The 16857-nt window shown below is 59.7% G+C and overlaps 1 long non-coding RNA gene and 11 other non-coding genes across 12 annotated transcripts; all 12 read left to right on the plus strand.

Annotated features, from left to right (window-relative positions):
- Positions 1 to 500: 500 nt before the first annotated feature.
- Positions 501 to 595, plus strand: LOC121149662. The gene has a single exon (XR_005882802.1). It is a non-coding gene; the product is annotated as a small nucleolar RNA SNORD116 (small nucleolar RNA).
- Positions 596 to 2239: 1644 nt separating this feature from the next.
- LOC121149645 lies at positions 2240 to 2331 on the plus strand. The gene has a single exon (XR_005882785.1). It is a non-coding gene; the product is annotated as a small nucleolar RNA SNORD116 (small nucleolar RNA).
- A 922-nt stretch (positions 2332 to 3253) lies between these two features.
- LOC121149412 lies at positions 3254 to 6339 on the plus strand. Its single transcript, XR_005882649.1, has 3 exons — positions 3254 to 3340; positions 4973 to 5089; positions 6293 to 6339. It is a non-coding gene; the product is annotated as an uncharacterized LOC121149412 (long non-coding RNA).
- Positions 3588 to 3682, plus strand: LOC121149663. Its single transcript, XR_005882803.1, has one exon. It is a non-coding gene; the product is annotated as a small nucleolar RNA SNORD116 (small nucleolar RNA).
- Positions 5326 to 5417, plus strand: LOC121149646. Its single transcript, XR_005882786.1, has one exon. It is a non-coding gene; the product is annotated as a small nucleolar RNA SNORD116 (small nucleolar RNA).
- Positions 6340 to 6673: 334 nt separating the features above from the next.
- Positions 6674 to 6768, plus strand: LOC121149664. The gene has a single exon (XR_005882804.1). It is a non-coding gene; the product is annotated as a small nucleolar RNA SNORD116 (small nucleolar RNA).
- A 1643-nt stretch (positions 6769 to 8411) lies between these two features.
- LOC121149647 lies at positions 8412 to 8503 on the plus strand. The gene has a single exon (XR_005882787.1). It is a non-coding gene; the product is annotated as a small nucleolar RNA SNORD116 (small nucleolar RNA).
- A 1255-nt stretch (positions 8504 to 9758) lies between these two features.
- Positions 9759 to 9853, plus strand: LOC121149665. The gene has a single exon (XR_005882805.1). It is a non-coding gene; the product is annotated as a small nucleolar RNA SNORD116 (small nucleolar RNA).
- Positions 9854 to 11497: 1644 nt separating this feature from the next.
- Positions 11498 to 11589, plus strand: LOC121149648. The gene has a single exon (XR_005882788.1). It is a non-coding gene; the product is annotated as a small nucleolar RNA SNORD116 (small nucleolar RNA).
- A 1256-nt stretch (positions 11590 to 12845) lies between these two features.
- Positions 12846 to 12940, plus strand: LOC121149666. Its single transcript, XR_005882806.1, has one exon. It is a non-coding gene; the product is annotated as a small nucleolar RNA SNORD116 (small nucleolar RNA).
- Positions 12941 to 14584: 1644 nt separating this feature from the next.
- On the plus strand, positions 14585 to 14676 carry LOC121149649. The gene has a single exon (XR_005882789.1). It is a non-coding gene; the product is annotated as a small nucleolar RNA SNORD116 (small nucleolar RNA).
- Positions 14677 to 15932: 1256 nt separating this feature from the next.
- LOC121149667 lies at positions 15933 to 16027 on the plus strand. The gene has a single exon (XR_005882807.1). It is a non-coding gene; the product is annotated as a small nucleolar RNA SNORD116 (small nucleolar RNA).
- The last annotated feature ends 830 nt before the right edge of the window (positions 16028 to 16857 follow it).

Raw genomic sequence — 16857 nt, forward strand, 5'->3', positions numbered from 1 at the left:
TGGAGAAAGAGGGGATGTGCGAGGGAGCGTGACACAGCGGGCCTCCTTGGGCCAGCGGCTCTGCACTGTGGAGCTGCCTGGGTCCTGAAGCTTGGTTGTGCTGTGTGTTTACTTGGCAGGGTGTGTGGCTGCCATCGGCGTGGCTTGTGGAGTGCCAGCAGATCTGTGCTTGTGCTTTGGAGAGGAATCCGTCTGGGTGGCTGGCATGCAGGTAGCCCGTGTTGGGCTGGAAGTCCCCAAATCCTCATGGATGGTAAGCAGTGGCAGAGCCGGGGTGGGTGGTGGGGAAGTGTCCTCTAGCGCTTCAGAGTCCTGTGGTAGTTGTGGGCGTGTTGGCCTGAGGTGGTCGCCCTGGGCTCCACTGCAAGAGTGGATCCTTGTGTTTTTGGCGGTGCAGGCTTTGTCCCTGACCTCTGCAGGCCTCTGAAGGGGCTAGAGGCCATAGGCTGTGGCCGATGCCAGCCTGCGTTGTTGTGCTCCCAGCACGTTGGGGTGTGCTTGGATCGATGATGACTCCACCGTCAAACATTCCTTGGAAAAGCTGAACAAAATGAGTGAAAACTCACTACCGTCGTTCTCATCGTGACTGAGGTCCAGCACATTGCCTCTAGTGGGGAGCATAGGAGTGAGGGTCCATGGGCAAGGGTTGAGGTGGCTGCCAGCCCCAGGGTGAGCCCAAGGGCAAGCGTGCCTTGGGGAGGTCAAGACTGCTGGGGAGGTGTGGTGAGAGGGTTGTGCATGGGCAGCAGTGCGCTGGTGGTCCGGGTGCTATGAGTGGGGAAGGGAAGTGGGATGTTGTGGCAGTGTCGGTGTGTTAGTGTTAGTGTTAGTGTTTGTGTTTGTATGTGGCTGTGGGTGTTGGTGGAGGGCTGGGTGTGTGATTGGTGCGCACACCTAAGGTGTTCCATGGACAAGCCATTGGTGCTGAGCCTTGGCACCCAAGGGTTGCTTCAACAGTGTGGTGTGGAGGTGGCCTTCTGAGCCCTACTAGGCAAGGGTGCTGGTACAGTGTGTTGCATTCTGTTGTGATGTGTTGTGTTGTGAGTGCTGTGCTGCATCTGGTGTTATGTTGGTGAAGGCATGTGTTGGGTGTTGGCCGCCATGTCTATTGGGATGCCATGTGGCCAAGCACCCATTTTTGGCAGGTTGATAGGTCTGTGCCCAGGCGAGCCTAGAGCTGGGGTGAGGGATGCAATAGGCCAAAGGGGAAGGAAGGAATTGTTGGGTATGTTGGGGTGTAGTGGTTGTGTGCCCCCGGTGTGGCAGCAGGTGTGGTATTTGCAAAGCTGCCTGCCGAACCACTGCTGTGTCACTTCCCTGTGTGTGGTGAGGTTCCCCGGGTGGCACAGCCGAGTGTGTAGTGGAGTTGAAGGCTGAGGTTGTGAGCATGTTTGGGCCCAGTGAGGAAGGACCTGCCCATGGGGCCGGGTGTGCTGTGAAGGGAGGCGGGGGCTGTTCCCTGGGCATGCAGCAACCCTGGGAGGGCATTGGGGCAGTGGTTTCCCATCCTGGTGCTGAAGGTTGGAGGCCAGCATTGGGCTGTGAACTCTGTCGTTGTTGAGATGGTAGAGGAACCCTTTGTGTGAGAGGCGCACGCAGGCCCCATGGCTCTGAGGGTGCGTGGCTGCGTGTCCTGACCACCTCCTTTGGCGGGCGTGCTGCCCATGTGTTTGTAGGTGAAGCTCCCTAAGGAAAGCAGCCTGAGGCCCAGCCAATGTCACCTTGGGTGACACCAAGAGTTTGCAGTGGGGAGATTTCAGTGTAGGCAGCATGCCAGGGTGGGAGTATGGGAGGCAGGCGGCATGGCTGTTCGTGTCTGTGGGCAGCACCCCGCCGAGCTGGCGGTCTTGCTGAAGCACGCCCTTGTTCTCTATGTACTTCTCAGAGGGGCCCTCGGTGGACGCAAGACTCACGTAGGCTTCTGCTGAGCACCAGAGGCAGCGGTGAATGGCGGAAGCACCATGGCCTGCGCTGGGCCAATGCCAGCGGAGCTCAGAGGAGGGTAAGCATCCCCAGGGCCAGAGGCCCCGCACTGGCCCTAAGGATTCCTGCGGAGACCTGCCAAGATGCCAGGGAAGCCTTGCTGGGCTCGAGGGTGAGAGCCCATGGCCCCACGGGCCTTGTTTGTTTGGGCCATGGCCCTGGACTCTGCTGGCTCTTGAAGGTCTTTGAGGTCCCCGGGCTTGCCTCCCCTTGCGCCGCCTGCCGTGCTCACCTGCCAGCACGTTGGCATGTGCTTGGATCGATGATGACTCCCGCAAATACATTCCTTGGAAGCTGAACAAAATGAGTGAAAACCCCATACCGTCGTTCTCATCGTGACTGAGGTCCAGCACATTGCCCCGTGCAGAGAGCAGGCGTGAGGAGCCCCAGCAGGGCTAACAGTGATCCTGCAGCACTGGGCCTGTGACCCAAGGGCTGCCGTGCCAGCACTCAGGCCGAGGGTTCCCAAGTGCCCTAGTGTGTCCATGGGTAGCTGAGTGCTGGGTGGGCGGGAGCTGAGACTTGGGGCAGCCAGGCCAGAGGACAGAGGTGTTGGCCTCTTGGGGAGGGCACAGGTGACCCAGGGTGTCCATCCAGGGGTGTGCAGGACACGGGTGCCTAAAGAGAGAGCCTAAAGGCCACAGCACGGCCTGGGGCGTGATCCCTGTGCCCAGCATCCTTGCAGCTCTGTGCCCGCATCCTTGCAGCAGAAGAGACACAAGGCCGAAGCCCTGACTCAAGGATGTTGCCCAAGCTGGTTGGGTCGGGATTGCTTGTGAAGTGCTTCCAGCCTGGTGTCCTGGGGCAGTGCATGGCAGGAAGCTTGGGTTTGGCAGAGCCAGCCTCTGGGCTGCAGTGCAGGCGGGCAGGAATGCAGTGGGTGGGGAATGCACACCTGCGCCTCCCTGTGCATGGACGCTGGGGTGTCTGTGGACACGGACACACAGATGCTGCTGCCGGCTAGCCCCGGGCCACAGCAAGAGCACACGGAAAAGGCAGAAACCTGAAACAGAGCATGGGTGCGAGCGTGGGCCAGGTGATGGAGTGGATTCCTTGTGGTGTGGTGTGGGCAGACCCTTTGCTCTGGGAAAAGTACGTGAGGGTTGGAGAAAGAGGGGATGTGCGAGGGAGCGTGACACAGCGGGCCTCCTTGGGCCAGCGGCTCTGCACTGTGGAGCTGCCTGGGTCCTGAAGCTTGGTTGTGCTGTGTGTTTACTTGGCAGGGTGTGTGGCTGCCATCGGCGTGGCTTGTGGAGTGCCAGCAGATCTGTGCTTGTGCTTTGGAGAGGAATCCGTCTGGGTGGCTGGCATGCAGGTAGCCCGTGTTGGGCTGGAAGTCCCCAAATCCTCATGGATGGTAAGCAGTGGCAGAGCCGGGGTGGGTGGTGGGGAAGTGTCCTCTAGCGCTTCAGAGTCCTGAGGTAGTTGTGGGCGTGTTGGCCTGAGGTGGTCGCCCTGGGCTCCACTGCAAGAGTGGATCCTTGTGTTTTTGGCGGTGCAGGCTTTGTCCCTGACCTCTGCAGGCCTCTGAAGGGGCTAGAGGCCATAGGCTGTGGCCGATGCCAGCCTGCGTTGTTGTGCTCCCAGCACGTTGGGGTGTGCTTGGATCGATGATGACTCCACCGTCAAACATTCCTTGGAAAAGCTGAACAAAATGAGTGAAAACTCACTACCGTCGTTCTCATCGTGACTGAGGTCCAGCACATTGCCTCTAGTGGGGAGCATAGGAGTGAGGGTCCATGGGCAAGGGTTGAGGTGGCTGCCAGCCCCAGGGTGAGCCCAAGGGCAAGCGTGCCTTGGGGAGGTCAAGACTGCTGGGGAGGTGTGGTGAGAGGGTTGTGCATGGGCAGCAGTGCGCTGGTGGTCCGGGTGCTATGAGTGGGGAAGGGAAGTGGGATGTTGTGGCAGTGTCGGTGTGTTAGTGTTAGTGTTAGTGTTTGTGTTTGTATGTGGCTGTGGGTGTTGGTGGAGGGCTGGGTGTGTGATTGGTGCGCACACCTAAGGTGTTCCATGGACAAGCCATTGGTGCTGAGCCTTGGCACCCAAGGGTTGCTTCAACAGTGTGGTGTGGAGGTGGCCTTCTGAGCCCTACTAGGCAAGGGTGCTGGTACAGTGTGTTGCATTCTGTTGTGATGTGTTGTGTTGTGAGTGCTGTGCTGCATCTGGTGTTATGTTGGTGAAGGCATGTGTTGGGTGTTGGCCGCCATGTCTATTGGGATGCCATGTGGCCAAGCACCCATTTTTGGCAGGTTGATAGGTCTGTGCCCAGGCGAGCCTAGAGCTGGGGTGAGGGATGCAATAGGCCAAAGGGGAAGGAAGGAATTGTTGGGTATGTTGGGGTGTAGTGGTTGTGTGCCCCCGGTGTGGCAGCAGGTGTGGTATTTGCAAAGCTGCCTGCCGAACCACTGCTGTGTCACTTCCCTGTGTGTGGTGAGGTTCCCCGGGTGGCACAGCCGAGTGTGTAGTGGAGTTGAAGGCTGAGGTTGTGAGCATGTTTGGGCCCAGTGAGGAAGGACCTGCCCATGGGGCCGGGTGTGCTGTGAAGGGAGGCGGGGGCTGTTCCCTGGGCATGCAGCAACCCTGGGAGGGCATTGGGGCAGTGGTTTCCCATCCTGGTGCTGAAGGTTGGAGGCCAGCATTGGGCTGTGAACTCTGTCGTTGTTGAGATGGTAGAGGAACCCTTTGTGTGAGAGGCGCATGCAGGCCCCATGGCTCTGAGGGTGCGTGGCTGCGTGTCCTGACCACCTCCTTTGGCGGGCGTGCTGCCCATGTGTTTGTAGGTGAAGCTCCCTAAGGAAAGCAGCCTGAGGCCCAGCCAATGTCACCTTGGGTGACACCAAGAGTTTGCAGTGGGGAGATTTCAGTGTAGGCAGCATGCCAGGGTGGGAGTATGGGAGGCAGGCGGCATGGCTGTTCGTGTCTGTGGGCAGCTCCCCGCCGAGCTGGCGGTCTTGCTGAAGCACGCCCTTGTTCTCTATGTACTTCTCAGAGGGGCCCTCGGTGGACGCAAGACTCACGTAGGCTTCTGCTGAGCACCAGAGGCAGCGGTGAATGGCGGAAGCACCATGGCCTGCGCTGGGCCAATGCCAGCAGAGCTCAGAGGAGGGTAAGCATCCCCAGGGCCTGAGGCCCCGCACTGGCCCTAAGGATTCCTGCGGAGACCTGCCAAGATGCCAGGGGAGCCTTGCTGGGCTCGAGGGTGAGAGCCCATGGCCCCACGGGCCTTGTTTTTTGGGCCATGGCCCTGGACTCTGCTGGCTCTTGAAGGTCTTTGAGGTCCCCGGGCTTGCCTCCCCTTGCGCCGCCTGCCGTGCTCACCTGCCAGCACGTTGGCATGTGCTTGGATCGATGATGACTCCCGCAAATACATTCCTTGGAAGCTGAACAAAATGAGTGAAAACCCCATACCGTCGTTCTCATCGTGACTGAGGTCCAGCACATTGCCCCGTGCAGAGAGCAGGCGTGAGGAGCCCCAGCAGGGCTAACAGTGATCCTGCAGCACTGGGCCTGTGACCCAAGGGCTGCCGTGCCAGCACTCAGGCCGAGGGTTCCCAAGTGCCCTAGTGTGTCCATGGGTAGCTGAGTGCTGGGTGGGCGGGAGCTGAGACTTGGGGCAGCCAGGCCAGAGGACAGAGGTGTTGGCCTCTTGGGGAGGGCACAGGTGACCCAGGGTGTCCATCCAGGGGTGTGCAGGACACGGGTGCCTAAAGAGAGAGCCTAAAGGCCACAGCACGGCCTGGGGCGTGATCCCTGTGCCCAGCATCCTTGCAGCTCTGTGCCCGCATCCTTGCAGCAGAAGAGACACAAGGCCGAAGCCCTGACTCAAGGATGTTGCCCAAGCTGGTTGGGTCGGGATTGCTTGTGAAGTGCTTCCAGCCTGGTGTCCTGGGGCAGTGCATGGCAGGAAGCTTGGGTTTGGCAGAGCCAGCCTCTGGGCTGCAGTGCAGGCGGGCAGGAATGCAGTGGGTGGGGAATGCACACCTGCGCCTCCCTGTGCATGGACGCTGGGGTGTCTGTGGACACGGACACACAGATGCTGCTGCCGGCTAGCCCCGGGCCACAGCAAGAGCACACGGAAAAGGCAGAAACCTGAAACAGAGCATGGGTGCGAGCGTGGGCCAGGTGATGGAGTGGATTCCTTGTGGTGTGGTGTGGGCAGACCCTTTGCTCTGGGAAAAGTACGTGAGGGTTGGAGAAAGAGGGGATGTGCGAGGGAGCGTGACACAGCGGGCCTCCTTGGGCCAGCGGCTCTGCACTGTGGAGCTGCCTGGGTCCTGAAGCTTGGTTGTGCTGTGTGTTTACTTGGCAGGGTGTGTGGCTGCCATCGGCGTGGCTTGTGGAGTGCCAGCAGATCTGTGCTTGTGCTTTGGAGAGGAATCCGTCTGGGTGGCTGGCATGCAGGTAGCCCGTGTTGGGCTGGAAGTCCCCAAATCCTCATGGATGGTAAGCAGTGGCAGAGCCGGGGTGGGTGGTGGGGAAGTGTCCTCTAGCGCTTCAGAGTCCTGAGGTAGTTGTGGGCGTGTTGGCCTGAGGTGGTCGCCCTGGGCTCCACTGCAAGAGTGGATCCTTGTGTTTTTGGCGGTGCAGGCTTTGTCCCTGACCTCTGCAGGCCTCTGAAGGGGCTAGAGGCCATAGGCTGTGGCCGATGCCAGCCTGCGTTGTTGTGCTCCCAGCACGTTGGGGTGTGCTTGGATCGATGATGACTCCACCGTCAAACATTCCTTGGAAAAGCTGAACAAAATGAGTGAAAACTCACTACCGTCGTTCTCATCGTGACTGAGGTCCAGCACATTGCCTCTAGTGGGGAGCATAGGAGTGAGGGTCCATGGGCAAGGGTTGAGGTGGCTGCCAGCCCCAGGGTGAGCCCAAGGGCAAGCGTGCCTTGGGGAGGTCAAGACTGCTGGGGAGGTGTGGTGAGAGGGTTGTGCATGGGCAGCAGTGCGCTGGTGGTCCGGGTGCTATGAGTGGGGAAGGGAAGTGGGATGTTGTGGCAGTGTCGGTGTGTTAGTGTTAGTGTTAGTGTTTGTGTTTGTATGTGGCTGTGGGTGTTGGTGGAGGGCTGGGTGTGTGATTGGTGCGCACACCTAAGGTGTTCCATGGACAAGCCATTGGTGCTGAGCCTTGGCACCCAAGGGTTGCTTCAACAGTGTGGTGTGGAGGTGGCCTTCTGAGCCCTACTAGGCAAGGGTGCTGGTACAGTGTGTTGCATTCTGTTGTGATGTGTTGTGTTGTGAGTGCTGTGCTGCATCTGGTGTTATGTTGGTGAAGGCATGTGTTGGGTGTTGGCCGCCATGTCTATTGGGATGCCATGTGGCCAAGCACCCATTTTTGGCAGGTTGATAGGTCTGTGCCCAGGCGAGCCTAGAGCTGGGGTGAGGGATGCAATAGGCCAAAGGGGAAGGAAGGAATTGTTGGGTATGTTGGGGTGTAGTGGTTGTGTGCCCCCGGTGTGGCAGCAGGTGTGGTATTTGCAAAGCTGCCTGCCGAACCACTGCTGTGTCACTTCCCTGTGTGTGGTGAGGTTCCCCGGGTGGCACAGCCGAGTGTGTAGTGGAGTTGAAGGCTGAGGTTGTGAGCATGTTTGGGCCCAGTGAGGAAGGACCTGCCCATGGGGCCGGGTGTGCTGTGAAGGGAGGCGGGGGCTGTTCCCTGGGCATGCAGCAACCCTGGGAGGGCATTGGGGCAGTGGTTTCCCATCCTGGTGCTGAAGGTTGGAGGCCAGCATTGGGCTGTGAACTCTGTCGTTGTTGAGATGGTAGAGGAACCCTTTGTGTGAGAGGCGCACGCAGGCCCCATGGCTCTGAGGGTGCGTGGCTGCGTGTCCTGACCACCTCCTTTGGCGGGCGTGCTGCCCATGTGTTTGTAGGTGAAGCTCCCTAAGGAAAGCAGCCTGAGGCCCAGCCAATGTCACCTTGGGTGACACCAAGAGTTTGCAGTGGGGAGATTTCAGTGTAGGCAGCATGCCAGGGTGGGAGTATGGGAGGCAGGCGGCATGGCTGTTCGTGTCTGTGGGCAGCACCCCGCCGAGCTGGCGGTCTTGCTGAAGCACGCCCTTGTTCTCTATGTACTTCTCAGAGGGGCCCTCGGTGGACGCAAGACTCACGTAGGCTTCTGCTGAGCACCAGAGGCAGCAGTGAATGGCGGAAGCACCATGGCCTGCGCTGGGCCAATGCCAGCGGAGCTCAGAGGAGGGTAAGCATCCCCAGGGCCCTCGGCCCCGCACTGGCCCTAAGGATTCCTGCGGAGACCTGCCAAGATGCCAGGGAGCCTTGCTGGGCTCGAGGGTGAGAGCCCATGGCCCCACGGGCCTTGTTTGTTTGGGCCATGGCCCTGGACTCTGCTGGCTCTTGAAGGTCTTTGAGGTCCCCGGGCTTGCCTCCCCTTGCGCCGCCTGCCGTGCTCACCTGCCAGCACGTTGGCATGTGCTTGGATCGATGATGACTCCCGCAAATACATTCCTTGGAAGCTGAACAAAATGAGTGAAAACCCCATACCGTCGTTCTCATCGTGACTGAGGTCCAGCACATTGCCCCGTGCAGAGAGCAGGCGTGAGGAGCCCCAGCAGGGCTAACAGTGATCCTGCAGCACTGGGCCTGTGACCCAAGGGCTGCCGTGCCAGCACTCAGGCCGAGGGTTCCCAAGTGCCCTAGTGTGTCCATGGGTAGCTGAGTGCTGGGTGGGCGGGAGCTGAGACTTGGGGCAGCCAGGCCAGAGGACAGAGGTGTTGGCCTCTTGGGGAGGGCACAGGTGACCCAGGGTGTCCATCCAGGGGTGTGCAGGACACGGGTGCCTAAAGAGAGAGCCTAAAGGCCACAGCACGGCCTGGGGCGTGATCCCTGTGCCCAGCATCCTTGCAGCTCTGTGCCCGCATCCTTGCAGCAGAAGAGACACAAGGCCGAAGCCCTGACTCAAGGATGTTGCCCAAGCTGGTTGGGTCGGGATTGCTTGTGAAGTGCTTCCAGCCTGGTGTCCTGGGGCAGTGCATGGCAGGAAGCTTGGGTTTGGCAGAGCCAGCCTCTGGGCTGCAGTGCAGGCGGGCAGGAATGCAGTGGGTGGGGAATGCACACCTGCGCCTCCCTGTGCATGGACGCTGGGGTGTCTGTGGACACGGACACACAGATGCTGCTGCCGGCTAGCCCCGGGCCACAGCAAGAGCACACGGAAAAGGCAGAAACCTGAAACAGAGCATGGGTGCGAGCGTGGGCCAGGTGATGGAGTGGATTCCTTGTGGTGTGGTGTGGGCAGACCCTTTGCTCTGGGAAAAGTACGTGAGGGTTGGAGAAAGAGGGGATGTGCGAGGGAGCGTGACACAGCGGGCCTCCTTGGGCCAGCGGCTCTGCACTGTGGAGCTGCCTGGGTCCTGAAGCTTGGTTGTGCTGTGTGTTTACTTGGCAGGGTGTGTGGCTGCCATCGGCGTGGCTTGTGGAGTGCCAGCAGATCTGTGCTTGTGCTTTGGAGAGGAATCCGTCTGGGTGGCTGGCATGCAGGTAGCCCGTGTTGGGCTGGAAGTCCCCAAATCCTCATGGATGGTAAGCAGTGGCAGAGCCGGGGTGGGTGGTGGGGAAGTGTCCTCTAGTGCTTCAGAGTCCTGGGTAGTTGTGGGCGTGTTGGCCTGAGGTGGTCGCCCTGGGCTCCACTGCAAGAGTGGATCCTTGTGTTTTTGGCGGTGCAGGCTTTGTCCCTGACCTCTGCAGGCCTCTGAAGGGGCTAGAGGCCATAGGCTGTGGCCGATGCCAGCCTGCGTTGTTGTGCTCCCAGCACGTTGGGGTGTGCTTGGATCGATGATGACTCCACCGTCAAACATTCCTTGGAAAAGCTGAACAAAATGAGTGAAAACTCACTACCGTCGTTCTCATCGTGACTGAGGTCCAGCACATTGCCTCTAGTGGGGAGCATAGGAGTGAGGGTCCATGGGCAAGGGTTGAGGTGGCTGCCAGCCCCAGGGTGAGCCCAAGGGCAAGCGTGCCTTGGGGAGGTCAAGACTGCTGGGGAGGTGTGGTGAGAGGGTTGTGCATGGGCAGCAGTGCGCTGGTGGTCCGGGTGCTATGAGTGGGGAAGGGAAGTGGGACGTTGTGGCAGTGTCGGTGTGTTAGTGTTAGTGTTAGTGTTTGTGTTTGTATGTGGCTGTGGGTGTTGGTGGAGGGCTGGGTGTGTGATTGGTGCGCACACCTAAGGTGTTCCATGGACAAGCCATTGGTGCTGAGCCTTGGCACCCAAGGGTTGCTTCAACAGTGTGGTGTGGAGGTGGCCTTCTGAGCCCTACTAGGCAAGGGTGCTGGTACAGTGTGTTGCATTCTGTTGTGATGTGTTGTGTTGTGAGTGCTGTGCTGCATCTGGTGTTATGTTGGTGAAGGCATGTGTTGGGTGTTGGCCGCCATGTCTATTGGGATGCCATGTGGCCAAGCACCCATTTTTGGCAGGTTGATAGGTCTGTGCCCAGGCGAGCCTAGAGCTGGGGTGAGGGATGCAATAGGCCAAAGGGGAAGGAAGGAATTGTTGGGTATGTTGGGGTGTAGTGGTTGTGTGCCCCCGGTGTGGCAGCAGGTGTGGTATTTGCAAAGCTGCCTGCCGAACCACTGCTGTGTCACTTCCCTGTGTGTGGTGAGGTTCCCCGGGTGGCACAGCCGAGTGTGTAGTGGAGTTGAAGGCTGAGGTTGTGAGCATGTTTGGGCCCAGTGAGGAAGGACCTGCCCATGGGGCCGGGTGTGCTGTGAAGGGAGGCGGGGGCTGTTCCCTGGGCATGCAGCAACCCTGGGAGGGCATTGGGGCAGTGGTTTCCCATCCTGGTGCTGAAGGTTGGAGGCCAGCATTGGGCTGTGAACTCTGTCGTTGTTGAGATGGTAGAGGAACCCTTTGTGTGAGAGGCGCACGCAGGCCCCATGGCTCTGAGGGTGCGTGGCTGCGTGTCCTGACCACCTCCTTTGGCGGGCGTGCTGCCCATGTGTTTGTAGGTGAAGCTCCCTAAGGAAAGCAGCCTGAGGCCCAGCCAATGTCACCTTGGGTGACACCAAGAGTTTGCAGTGGGGAGATTTCAGTGTAGGCAGCATGCCAGGGTGGGAGTATGGGAGGCAGGCGGCATGGCTGTTCGTGTCTGTGGGCAGCACCCCGCCGAGCTGGCGGTCTTGCTGAAGCACGCCCTTGTTCTCTATGTACTTCTCAGAGGGGCCCTCGGTGGACGCAAGACTCACGTAGGCTTCTGCTGAGCACCAGAGGCAGCAGTGAATGGCGGAAGCACCATGGCCTGCGCTGGGCCAATGCCAGCGGAGCTCAGAGGAGGGTAAGCATCCCCAGGGCCAGAGGCCCCGCACTGGCCCTAAGGATTCCTGCGGAGACCTGCCAAGATGCCAGGGGAGCCTTGCTGGGCTCGAGGGTGAGAGCCCATGGCCCCACGGGCCTTGTTTGTTTGGGCCATGGCCCTGGACTCTGCTGGCTCTTGAAGGTCTTTGAGGTCCCCAGGCTTGCCTCCCCTTGCGCCGCCTGCCGTGCTCACCTGCCAGCATGTTGGCATGTGCTTGGATCGATGATGACTCCCGCAAATACATTCCTTGGAAGCTGAACAAAATGAGTGAAAACCCCATACCGTCGTTCTCATCGTGACTGAGGTCCAGCACATTGCCCCGTGCAGAGAGCAGGCGTGAGGAGCCCCAGCAGGGCTAACAGTGATCCTGCAGCACTGGGCCTGTGACCCAAGGGCTGCCGTGCCAGCACTCAGGCCGAGGGTTCCCAAGTGCCCTAGTGTGTCCATGGGTAGCTGAGTGCTGGGTGGGCGGGAGCTGAGACTTGGGGCAGCCAGGCCAGAGGACAGAGGTGTTGGCCTCTTGGGGAGGGCACAGGTGACCCAGGGTGTCCATCCAGGGGTGTGCAGGACACGGGTGCCTAAAGAGAGAGCCTAAAGGCCACAGCACGGCCTGGGGCGTGATCCCTGTGCCCAGCATCCTTGCAGCTCTGTGCCCGCATCCTTGCAGCAGAAGAGACACAAGGCCGAAGCCCTGACTCAAGGATGTTGCCCAAGCTGGTTGGGTCGGGATTGCTTGTGAAGTGCTTCCAGCCTGGTGTCCTGGGGCAGTGCATGGCAGGAAGCTTGGGTTTGGCAGAGCCAGCCTCTGGGCTGCAGTGCAGGCGGGCAGGAATGCAGTGGGTGGGGAATGCACACCTGCGCCTCCCTGTGCATGGACGCTGGGGTGTCTGTGGACACGGACACACAGATGCTGCTGCCGGCTAGCCCCGGGCCACAGCAAGAGCACACGGAAAAGGCAGAAACCTGAAACAGAGCATGGGTGCGAGCGTGGGCCAGGTGATGGAGTGGATTCCTTGTGGTGTGGTGTGGGCAGACCCTTTGCTCTGGGAAAAGTACGTGAGGGTTGGAGAAAGAGGGGATGTGCGAGGGAGCGTGACACAGCGGGCCTCCTTGGGCCAGCGGCTCTGCACTGTGGAGCTGCCTGGGTCCTGAAGCTTGGTTGTGCTGTGTGTTTACTTGGCAGGGTGTGTGGCTGCCATCGGCGTGGCTTGTGGAGTGCCAGCAGATCTGTGCTTGTGCTTTGGAGAGGAATCCGTCTGGGTGGCTGGCATGCAGGTAGCCCGTGTTGGGCTGGAAGTCCCCAAATCCTCATGGATGGTAAGCAGTGGCAGAGCCGGGGTGGGTGGTGGGGAAGTGTCCTCTAGTGCTTCAGAGTCCTGAGGTAGTTGTGGGCGTGTTGGCCTGAGGTGGTCGCCCTGGGCTCCACTGCAAGAGTGGATCCTTGTGTTTTTGGCGGTGCAGGCTTTGTCCCTGACCTCTGCAGGCCTCTGAAGGGGCTAGAGGCCATAGGCTGTGGCCGATGCCAGCCTGCGTTGTTGTGCTCCCAGCACGTTGGGGTGTGCTTGGATCGATGATGACTCCACCGTCAAACATTCCTTGGAAAAGCTGAACAAAATGAGTGAAAACTCACTACCGTCGTTCTCATCGTGACTGAGGTCCAGCACATTGCCTCTAGTGGGGAGCATAGGAGTGAGGGTCCATGGGCAAGGGTTGAGGTGGCTGCCAGCCCCAGGGTGAGCCCAAGGGCAAGCGTGCCTTGGGGAGGTCAAGACTGCTGGGGAGGTGTGGTGAGAGGGTTGTGCATGGGCAGCAGTGCGCTGGTGGTCCGGGTGCTATGAGTGGGGAAGGGAAGTGGGATGTTGTGGCAGTGTCGGTGTGTTAGTGTTAGTGTTAGTGTTTGTGTTTGTATGTGGCTGTGGGTGTTGGTGGAGGGCTGGGTGTGTGATTGGTGCGCACACCTAAGGTGTTCCATGGACAAGCCATTGGTGCTGAGCCTTGGCACCCAAGGGTTGCTTCAACAGTGTGGTGTGGAGGTGGCCTTCTGAGCCCTACTAGGCAAGGGTGCTGGTACAGTGTGTTGCATTCTGTTGTGATGTGTTGTGTTGTGAGTGCTGTGCTGCATCTGGTGTTATGTTGGTGAAGGCATGTGTTGGGTGTTGGCCGCCATGTCTATTGGGATGCCATGTGGCCAAGCACCCATTTTTGGCAGGTTGATAGGTCTGTGCCCAGGCGAGCCTAGAGCTGGGGTGAGGGATGCAATAGGCCAAAGGGGAAGGAAGGAATTGTTGGGTATGTTGGGGTGTAGTGGTTGTGTGCCCCCGGTGTGGCAGCAGGTGTGGTATTTGCAAAGCTGCCTGCCGAACCACTGCTGTGTCACTTCCCTGTGTGTGGTGAGGTTCCCCGGGTGGCACAGCCGAGTGTGTAGTGGAGTTGAAGGCTGAGGTTGTGAGCATGTTTGGGCCCAGTGAGGAAGGACCTGCCCATGGGGCCGGGTGTGCTGTGAAGGGAGGCGGGGGCTGTTCCCTGGGCATGCAGCAACCCTGGGAGGGCATTGGGGCAGTGGTTTCCCATCCTGGTGCTGAAGGTTGGAGGCCAGCATTGGGCTGTGAACTCTGTCGTTGTTGAGATGGTAGAGGAACCCTTTGTGTGAGAGGCGCACGCAGGCCCCATGGCTCTGAGGGTGCGTGGCTGCGTGTCCTGACCACCTCCTTTGGCGGGCGTGCTGCCCATGTGTTTGTAGGTGAAGCTCCCTAAGGAAAGCAGCCTGAGGCCCAGCCAATGTCACCTTGGGTGACACCAAGAGTTTGCAGTGGGGAGATTTCAGTGTAGGCAGCATGCCAGGGTGGGAGTATGGGAGGCAGGCGGCATGGCTGTTCGTGTCTGTGGGCAGCACCCCGCCGAGCTGGCGGTCTTGCTGAAGCACGCCCTTGTTCTCTATGTACTTCTCAGAGGGGCCCTCGGTGGACGCAAGACTCACGTAGGCTTCTGCTGAGCACCAGAGGCAGCGGTGAATGGCGGAAGCACCATGGCCTGCGCTGGGCCAATGCCAGCGGAGCTCAGAGGAGGGTAAGCATCCCCAGGGCCAGAGGCCCCGCACTGGCCCTAAGGATTCCTGCGGAGACCTGCCAAGATGCCAGGGGAGCCTTGCTGGGCTCGAGGGTGAGAGCCCATGGCCCCACGGGCCTTGTTTGTTTGGGCCATGGCCCTGGACTCTGCTGGCTCTTGAAGGTCTTTGAGGTCCCCGGGCTTGCCTCCCCTTGCGCCGCCTGCCGTGCTCACCTGCCAGCACGTTGGCATGTGCTTGGATCGATGATGACTCCCGCAAATACATTCCTTGGAAGCTGAACAAAATGAGTGAAAACCCCATACCGTCGTTCTCATCGTGACTGAGGTCCAGCACATTGCCCCGTGCAGAGAGCAGGCGTGAGGAGCCCCAGCAGGGCTAACAGTGATCCTGCAGCACTGGGCCTGTGACCCAAGGGCTGCCGTGCCAGCACTCAGGCCGAGGGTTCCCAAGTGCCCTAGTGTGTCCATGGGTAGCTGAGTGCTGGGTGGGCGGGAGCTGAGACTTGGGGCAGCCAGGCCAGAGGACAGAGGTGTTGGCCTCTTGGGGAGGGCACAGGTGACCCAGGGTGTCCATCCAGGGGTGTGCAGGACACGGGTGCCTAAAGAGAGAGCCTAAAGGCCACAGCACGGCCTGGGGCGTGATCCCTGTGCCCAGCATCCTTGCAGCTCTGTGCCCGCATCCTTGCAGCAGAAGAGACACAAGGCCGAAGCCCTGACTCAAGGATGTTGCCCAAGCTGGTTGGGTCGGGATTGCTTGTGAAGTGCTTCCAGCCTGGTGTCCTGGGGCAGTGCATGGCAGGAAGCTTGGGTTTGGGCAGAGCCAGCCTCTGGGCTGCAGTGGCAGGCGGGCAGGAATGCAGTGGGTGGGGAATGCACACCTGCGCCTCCCTGTGCATGGACGCTGGGGTGTCTGTGGACACGGACACACAGATGCTGCTGCCGGCTAGCCCCGGGCCACAGCAAGAGCACACGGAAAAGGCAGAAACCTGAAACAGAGCATGGTGCGAGCGTGGGCCAGGTGATGGAGTGGATTCCTTGTGGTGTGGTGTGGGCAGACCCTTTGCTCTGGGAAAAGTACGTGAGGGTTGGAGAAAGAGGGGATGTGCGAGGGAGCGTGACACAGCGGGCCTCCTTGGGCCAGCGGCTCTGCACTGTGGAGCTGCCTGGGTCCTGAAGCTTGGTTGTGCTGTGTGTTTACTTGGCAGGGTGTGTGGCTGCCATCGGCGTGGCTTGTGGAGTGCCAGCAGATCTGTGCTTGTGCTTTGGAGAGGAATCCGTCTGGGTGGCTGGCATGCAGGTAGCCCGTGTTGGGCTGGAAGTCCCCAAATCCTCATGGATGGTAAGCAGTGGCAGAGCCGGGGTGGGTGGTGGGGAAGTGTCCTCTAGCGCTTCAGAGTCCTGGGTAGTTGTGGGCGTGTTGGCCTGAGGTGGTCGCCCTGGGCTCCACTGCAAGAGTGGATCCTTGTGTTTTTGGCGGTGCAGGCTTTGTCCCTGACCTCTGCAGGCCTCTGAAGGGGCTAGAGGCCATAGGCTGTGGCCGATGCCAGCCTGCGTTGTTGTGCTCCCAGCACGTTGGGGTGTGCTTGGATCGATGATGACTCCACCGTCAAACATTCCTTGGAAAAGCTGAACAAAATGAGTGAAAACTCACTACCGTCGTTCTCATCGTGACTGAGGTCCAGCACATTGCCTCTAGTGGGGAGCATAGGAGTGAGGGTCCATGGGCAAGGGTTGAGGTGGCTGCCAGCCCCAGGGTGAGCCCAAGGGCAAGCGTGCCTTGGGGAGGTCAAGACTGCTGGGGAGGTGTGGTGAGAGGGTTGTGCATGGGCAGCAGTGCGCTGGTGGTCCGGGTGCTATGAGTGGGGAAGGGAAGTGGGATGTTGTGGCAGTGTCGGTGTGTTAGTGTTAGTGTTAGTGTTTGTGTTTGTATGTGGCTGTGGGTGTTGGTGGAGGGCTGGGTGTGTGATTGGTGCGCACACCTAAGGTGTTCCATGGACAAGCCATTGGTGCTGAGCCTTGGCACCCAAGGGTTGCTTCAACAGTGTGGTGTGGAGGTGGCCTTCTGAGCCCTACTAGGCAAGGGTGCTGGTACAGTGTGTTGCATTCTGTTGTGATGTGTTGTGTTGTGAGTGCTGTGCTGCATCTGGTGTTATGTTGGTGAAGGCATGTGTTGGGTGTTGGCCGCCATGTCTATTGGGATGCCATGTGGCCAAGCACCCATTTTTGGCAGGTTGATAGGTCTGTGCCCAGGCGAGCCTAGAGCTGGGGTGAGGGATGCAATAGGCCAAAGGGGAAGGAAGGAATTGTTGGGTATGTTGGGGTGTAGTGGTTGTGTGCCCCCGGTGTGGCAGCAGGTGTGGTATTTGCAAAGCTGCCTGCCGAACCACTGCTGTGTCACTTCCCTGTGTGTGGTGAGGTTCCCCGGGTGGCACAGCCGAGTGTGTAGTGGAGTTGAAGGCTGAGGTTGTGAGCATGTTTGGGCCCAGTGAGGAAGGACCTGCCCATGGGGC

The sequence above is a fragment of the Ochotona curzoniae genome, unplaced genomic scaffold, assembly GCF_017591425.1.
Source record: "Ochotona curzoniae isolate NIBS_2020 unplaced genomic scaffold, NIBS_Ocur_1.0 scaffold_4701, whole genome shotgun sequence".
NCBI classification, from domain to species: Eukaryota; Metazoa; Chordata; class Mammalia; order Lagomorpha; family Ochotonidae; genus Ochotona; species Ochotona curzoniae.